Consider the following 8,508-nt stretch of genomic DNA (forward strand, 5'->3'; position numbering starts at 1 on the left):
GTATTCATTTATGTCCTAGACCCTGTACTATACTTTGACCCAGTTGGGAATAATACTTTTCAGCCAGTGTTTTTATTTACGAGCAATAATAATTATAATAGTTCGAGTAGCTTTAAGTAAATTTCATAGTGGTGCATAAAGTATACGACCTGGTCGCAGATCTCAGCTTACTTTTTAAATATTTGTTTTTACATAATACTTTTCTTTTATTATTCTATTGAATTGCTTACAATTCTAAAAACCTAAACTGGATTATAAATGGTTTCTTAAATTCAATAAAATATATCATATTAAATCCTTTTGGGGTAAGATCGTTTACAACAAACCAGCATTTAATACACTCATTCTAGTTTGGTGGGTTCATCGGTTCACATTTCCACAGGTCTTTTAGTGCTTGGGTCCGAGGGCATAAGCAGCTTGCCTGAGTGTGTGTGCTGCCAGTTGCTGGATTCTCAGTGGAGTGGTGCAATGTAGGTAAGTAGTCAGAGCTTGAGTCGTAGCCAGAGTCAGAGCGAGAGAGTTCGGGTGGTTCAAGTTTAAGTAACATGCTGCAGAAAGGTGTAAAGTTGGCTTCTGACGGCATAACGGAATTTCTAATCGAATAATTGAGGCTATACTGGTACGGGTGGTACGGGTGGTGCAGTGTATGCAGCACCAATAACTTATTTTGTAGGCTCATTGTGTCAATGCCGTCTATGAGTGGCTATCAACTCATGGCCATCAGAGCTGTTTGCTGGATGCTGTTGAAGTTGAAGTTGCAGTTATTTCGCTTCCATTAATATAATAAATAAATGTTCGTCCGGGCTACGTTTCAAAAGTTGTTGCAATATTGTGTTGCCGTTGTTGCAATGTTGTTGTTGTTGCGGTTGCTTGGCAGTTTGCCGTGCATCATTCAGCCTCATTTCGTGCAGCTTTGAAGTGTCTCTCATGGCATGGAAATGCGCGCGTTCAAACAAAATTGCTTTAAATTAGCTTTTCGGTGCTTTTTGGTGCCGACTGCCGACTGCCGACTGTTGAGTGCAACAAGTGGCCAGTGGCCAGTGGCCAGTGGTTGAGGCACAGGTCTTCATTTGCACTGGATGATGCCACCAAAGCAACAATCCATCAATCCATCCATCCAAGTGCCAGCCAGCCAGTCAGTCGGCCAGCCAGGCAGTCAGTCAGTCGGCCAGCCAGCCAGCCAGTCAACCAGCCAGTCAGTCAGTCAGTCAGTTCAAGTGGCCGGGTCATCATCGGGCACATCTCTGCACGTGTTACTGTTTGCCGCCACTTTCAAAAGGCAGCCGCTTTTCTTTGCGCTTTAGCAAAGTTTATGGCACTGGGCGAATGCAGTTACGGAATGCAGCAACCAAAACGCGTGTGTCTCATATCTCCCTCTCCTGTAGTCTTTCTCTGTCTCTCCCGCGATCTTTCGCTCTATCTGTGCAGCAGCTCGGCATTGTCTGTGCGGCCCATAAAACTCGGCAAATCTGCGTATTTCACATGTCAAGATTTGCAAGGCGCTGGCCGAGCCGAAAGAGTTAAAGAACCGGGGCCAGCCGAACAAGTGCAGACGTTGCCTTGCTTGACAGATTTATGGAATTTACTGCATTTTGCCAGAGCAACAGCAAAATCATCTCCAGCAGCAGCATCAGCATCAGCAGCAGAAACATCAGCAACAACTTGACTGCCTTCTTTCTACTTTTTTTTTTGTTATTGTTTTTGGAGTAATTTTGAGAATGATTTTCTTTGCTTCGGAAATGCTTTGGAGCGGGATCTACCGCAAAGGCGAAACCGTTTGCTGGGAGGTGGAGCACTTGTCCGTTGACTTGGTGGCCCACCAAGCAGCTGTGGAGCAATTAAGAACAATTAACAAGATTTGATGGATTGAAATGCTTGCTCATTCGATTCATTGCAAATGCCTGACATTCCCAAAATATGTAAACTGCATATGTACCAAGAATTTTGACCCACAATCGTTATATCTTTCTGAGTTGTACTTTGCATGGGCAACAGAATAGTTACTTGTTGTGTAACAAGTGGAAGAGTGCAGGGTTCATACTAAACTAAGTTCATTCTTAAACTATTTCCTATAAAGGTCATGTGGGGATAGCTTTAACATATTTGCTTATACATTTTTGCCATATTATGTCCTTAAGATTCAGATACCATCTCAATTTGGAAGTAGGATTGGTCAAATTATATGTCTACTTTTTAATCATACTAATAATACTAATAATATAAAACATAAATGCCAAATATTTATTCTCCAATGTGACTTAATTTTATTAACTTTTACTTATTGTTAGTACTTTGAAAAATAATTACACAATAATAAAATAATAATTATTACTAAATTCAAAATTGATTCAAAACAATGAGCTATTCTATGACCCATCCGCATATTTTTTATATTTGTTGTTTAATGGTCTGTTGTTATATTTATAATACGCGGTCGCTTTTAGTAGCACTTTTTCCACAACTTTGTTAATTGTTTTTCTGTTCTCTTTGTGTTTAGCGCGTGCTTTGTCCCCTCTGCTGGCCGCTGTTCGGTGTTCACCCCACGACCCCCCTTTGGCCATTTAGCGGCACTTGCTTTCAAGAATAATGGCAAGGGTATATACATAAGTACATATATTTATATATGAATATATATGTATATTTAGAAAACCTGCCAAGCTGTAGAAAACAGAGAGGAGGAAAAAAGATCAAATGGCCTGAGGGTCAGAACTGGTAGCAACTTGTGCGCCTCTTCGCCAGATCTGTAACAATTAGTGCTGCTGCCAAAGCAGCTTGGCAAGCAGCTTTGTTTGACTTTTTTCTCTTTATAATTTTTTATTATCATTAAAAACTGCTTATAATTATTTGTAGAACGCGCAGTTTAGGAGACTTTGACTCGCCCTGGCCGCCGATTTGAAAACAATTAAAATTTTTTGAAAATGGTCAAGCCAGCAATTTTGGCCATTAATCAAAATTAATGCCACATGCGCTGCCTGAGGTGTCTTTATGTGAGTGTGGATGTGTGTTTGAGTGTGTGCGCAAAAGCAAACTCCAAAATGTTGGATGAGTTTCCGCATTGATTTGAAGAAGACAACAAAAAGAATCAAGCTGATTGAACCCAGACAAAATCAAAGCAATGCAAATTGTAAAAGAACTTTGCTGCTGTGAAATGTTTTGTATTTTGATTAATGTTTTCCAATTTAAGCACAAATTTTTTGGCACTGAAGCGACTGAATTTTCCGCTGTACCGTTTGTCGAACAAATGTGCTCGCATCAATCATACGCCATGTGTGCCCACGTCCAAAGTGCACTTAATGAACTTTGTGGCGCAGTTAACGCTCATTAAAGTAGCCACCGCCACTAATCATGGAGCCCATGGTCCAAGTTCACCACCAGTTGCTGTAACTACTCGTAGTACAGTTCGGTAGTCGCACTCCCCGAGACTGCCGCTGCTGCTGCTACCAAAAACTTCGACCCGCACCTGCTGGGTGTCTTGATTAATGATCTTTTGCACAAAAGAGGCCCTTTTTTGGATCGGCAATGGCCCGGCGATGTATCTGTTTTTGGTCTTCTGGGCCTCTTCAGAAGTGGGGGTTAATAAACTCTTCTATGCTACATATATGGTAATATGTAGACTTAAGTCGTATGTCTAACTATAACAGTTTCATTAACTGTCTACCACACATTAATTAAAACATTTTCGCCAAGAGCATTGCCCAAAGTGATTGTCCCTCTTTCGTATCTGCTTCAAATTAAACACTCTACAGCAAACTATTGTGTTAAAAGTTTCAATTCTTAAATTGATTATTTTAAACCATATAGAGATAAAATCAATATATTTGTTTTCCAGAGTCTCAAAAAGATGATATTTAATTTATAAAGTTCAAAAATCGATTTAATGTTCATTTTAATTATACAAGAATATCTAAAATTAACGTTTATACTTTTCAATTTTCAGCACATTTGACTTAATTCTAATTTATTTATATTTCTTGGGTTAAACCACTCTCGACTCGAATCATATTGTTAATAGTTTGAGTGCAACATCATGCGTAAATTGATTAACATTATTTTGAAAGAACTTTTCTGAGCTGTAGCAGAGTGTAATGTCTTCGAAGTGGAAACCCATACTTACACGTATTTATGGTAGCTGTGCTCAAAAAGTAATAGCAACATTTTATAAACAACTTATTTCCTTAATTGATTGTTAACAATGATTGCGCCAAGGGGGCCGCACACTTCTTTCACACTGATTCAGCTGCAACATTGTTGTTGTTGTTATTGTTGATGCTGCTGCTTGCTGTTGTATCTATTAACCACGCACTCCATTATTATTTAATAACATATTTCTTAAGTATCTGCCAACCCAGTTCAGAGCACAAAAACGAGGCTGCTGCCTGCCTGGATTGCATCGCCTGCTGCCAGCTCTTTGCTATTGCCAACTCTTGACCATAATTTGATGTTGGGGCCAGGCCACGGACTCAAACTTCGAGTTGGACTCGTCGTCGTCCAAGTGATTGCCACCCCATTAAAAAAACGGCTGCGCCTACTTGTTGCTGTTGTTGTTGTTGTTCTTGTTGCTGTTATTGTTGTTGTTGTTGTTGTCTTGGCTCCTGCCACGATCACTCAATAAGTCTAGACAAAAATGAAGCTGGTGTTGTAGCTGTGATTGTCGCTCTGTGCTTTGCTACGCTCCTCCTCCTCCTCCTCCTTCTCCTTCTCCTTCTCCCGTAATGGATCAGCACGTTTTGTTGGGGCTGTTGCTTTTTGAAAGAGCTCTGACTACTTGATGGTCTATCTACAATGCTACGTCATCAGTGGGGCTGCCATCAAAGCATCATATTTGTTGCATGATTATGTGGTAATTGCGGCTGTCAATAAAACTCCCCCGTTTATTCTTTATAACCCAAAGCATTCTACGCCTATATTTTATATATACCCCCATACACACACCGCACTTCTTCAGGCCAACTGCTGCTGCTGCTGTGCTGTGTGCAGCTCTCTATCTTTAACTATGGCTTTGGGAGTATGGGTTTGGGTTTGGGTTTGGGCTGTGAAGTTTTGGGTTTTGCTTCGTTTTGGGTTGACGGGTTGCCTGGTTTGCTTGGTGTGTGACTGGCTATAAAAACCCGTCCAGACGGTACCGCACTATGATTTACTTTGACAAAGGAGTGACATACAAGTACTTAAGTGATTTCTTTACACCTTTTATGGAGTAGTTAATGTGGCCATGGTATGCGCGCGCCTGGCATTGAGCAAAGTCATGCCATCGGCTCCCACCGCCACCACCACCACCACCACCACCACAAGCAACACGTCAGCGCACCACTAACCCACCGAATCCCCCAACGTTTTGCTATGCTTGTCATTTTGGCACTTAGCGGCATTTAGACTGCGACTTTAGCTACAACTTCACATCTTCACGTCTCCATCTCCATCTCCATCTTCATCTCTATCTACATCTACGTTCTGTGGCTTTTGTTGTTGCCTGCCTCTGAATGCGACTGGTGTGCTGGGAAACGCCTCGAGAATTATTCAGTTTCACCTCCTCCCACTGTTTTCTTTTTCCTTAATCGGGTTTTCTGTTAATGTGATCAATATGTAAATGCTGAGTGCGGCTACTTGATATTTTTGACACAATACTCACATCGTGGTTCCTTTACATTTCTTATCGCTATTTTAATCAAATCATTTAAGGAATTATCATAATTAAAATTGTGACAGCCAACAAGATCAACTGATGTCAATCTGAAAATTCAATCAATACAGTATGGGGTATATTTATTTAAGTGTGTGTTTTTTTAATATAAGACAGTTCAAATTGTATCTTTACATAGATGAAATAAATATGTAATTGGTCCCATTTTAAATTCATTTCCTTATGAGTAAACTTTTCTATCTTTCATTTATTTCCATTGTATAGCATTCTACCACCTGTTTAAACTAAACATTTATCTTCCCTCTCGTTTTCAAAAAATTACAAACTATTTTAGCCCATTTTTGCATTTATTCGCTTATCCCCAATGACTTCCGTTCCATTTGCGTAACTGTTAACCCAGTTAAGATCCACTTTCGTAATACATATATGATCAGTTTAGCCAAGAGTCCAACTGCAAAGGCGTTGGCAAGTGTGGGCGTGTTGATTACAGTGCTCAATATAAGTGCTCGCATATGCTTGTTAAATGCATTAAAAAATAGTCTCGAGGCTTTCAACGCATCATCGTCGTCGTCTGCCTTTTTAAGGTTTGGAGGCCCCAGTTAAGATCAGTTCATTTGCAGTTAGGTGTTAATATTGGCACACAGCACGCTCCCAAACTGGGGCTTGGAGCAGCAGCTTCATGCATCACATGAAGCGTGTAGAGTCGCCGGGTCCAACCTGGGAGTTCCACTAACTGGTGGCGTTGGTGTCATTTCTTGTTGTTGCTGTTGTTGTTGTTAATGCTGTTATTGTCGTAGGTGCGGAAAGTGTTCCAAATGCGCGACAAGAGTTTAGGGTGTAGTCTGTGTGTAGCGTCTGTGTGTGTGGGTAGCAAATAAAAGCGCCAAACACACTTAATGGATTTGGAGCACATAAATGGAGTATTTTGCTATTTATTCGATCCGTTCCAGCGCACTTTCAACTGGTAGCTGGGTGCGTCGCTGTGCTGTTGCTGTCGCTGTTGTCGTCTATGGAAGGCATCTTTTAGCTGGCTTGTTAGCAAAAATGCCGCTGGGTGTTGGCCAATCTTTGCAGATCAAACACTGAAGACTCAAAGACTGCTCCCCGCTCCCTTTCTTCCACTCTCTCTCCCTCTCTCTCTCTCCCTCACTGTTTGTCATTTGCATGCAAATTCGCTGGCTCGGGTGTTGTGTGTGTGCAGTCAAAGTGTCAAACAATGTCAGTGGGAGAATGTGTCTCGCAATTGAAATTTATTTGCACTACTATTCAGAGCTGACAATGCGCGAAAGGGACGCAAACCCCACCAAAAAGAAAAAAAAAGAAAGAAAACACAAAATACGAGCCTCAGCCTCAGTTCGTCTGACTAGATCTCTCGGCGCGTCAACTCGTCAAGCCTTGTCTGCGGCAGGCAATGGCCAAGACTGCACCCAATGAGGCCCAGAGGCAGCTTCTGTCTGTCTTATGGTTACCCTTCGCTCTACCACCCGCCGCCTCTTTGGCCGCCAATTGCTTTGAAAAGGCAGCTAGCCAAGATTCGAGCAAGCTCAGCATTTGCAAAATGTCAATCTGTTGCAGCGCATCAATTCAAGTGTGAAATAAATAGAAACGAATTCAGGTCTTATAGTCTCTCCCATCCTCTCACCCTACCTCTCTGGCCTTACTACCATTCAGTGGAGCATTTGCTATAATTTTCGCGCCATTTACCGTCGACTCCTCGCGTCATCGTCGTCGTTGCGAACTCGTCGCGCCAACTGTCAAGTCAGCAGGCAAAGCGAAATATGTTGAAAGTATTTACAATTACGCAAAGATTGATTGAAATAGATTTCGGATTGATTGGCTCTCTTGGTATGCACATTGACACAGCTGAAACTGAAGCTGATGCTGATGCTGTGGCTGCCTGCTGAGAAAAAGATCCGCACGGAGCTTTGTGTGGGAATTGTTTTCGCTGAACTGCAGTTTGCACTTGCTGACGAGTGCCTGGGGACTGATTTGTTGATAAAAGCAGCAGGCAATCGCATACTTGTCTATTTCTAATTTATGCAGCTCATCAAATTCATTGCCGAATTAAATTGTATTTTGCGAAAAGAAATTAGAACAACGTTATTTAACTAGGTGAAGTCAACTTAACGATAAAACTCCAAAAATGTTCAGTAGTAAAATCACGAAAGAATCCTTTTAAAATAATAGTCCATTAAGCAAATAAATTAAGATTCCAATATCTTGTAGTTCACAGTCAGCTCAATCAATATATATGTAGTGAAAGAAATATTCACAAATATTTGTGATATAAATTGAAGTTCTTTAAAACTTTCATCTCTCTAATTTTTAAATATTTTAAAATAATATTACAACATTTCTTTATATTAAAAACTCAAATCTATGTATCGCAGCAAGAAATATTTGAACATTTTAAAGATTTTTATAATCGTTTATTTTTACGATGTCACACACATAGTAGCTTCGACTTTCTCTAAACCAGCTCACAGCTCTAAATGGTATCCATACAGCATAATTTACAATAAATAACTTTGTATTTGTTGTACGGATGTGACCCGATTTCTCAGGGCTCGTAACGCACCTAGAAACCCATGAAAATGTCCATCAAAGTCGTTTATCTAAATGTTTATTTGTGTTTATTTAATATCAATAATATTTTTCAGTTTTATTCTTTTCATGTTATATCGCACAATTTGCATGTTAAATACAAATACGAGACAAAAAATAGTCTATAATAATAATTTATGCTATACATCTTGGTGCTTTGATTTTATTTATTGTCTATATATAAAGGCTAAAGATATGAATTTGCTAATTGTGACTAATAACTCGTTAACTAAAGCAATCAAATACAGTAGTTTTAAGTTGAAATT

The sequence above is a fragment of the Drosophila grimshawi genome, unplaced genomic scaffold (genome assembly GCF_018153295.1).
Source record: "Drosophila grimshawi isolate 15287-2541.00 unplaced genomic scaffold, ASM1815329v1 contig_44, whole genome shotgun sequence".
In the NCBI taxonomy this organism is placed as follows: domain Eukaryota; kingdom Metazoa; phylum Arthropoda; class Insecta; order Diptera; family Drosophilidae; genus Drosophila; species Drosophila grimshawi.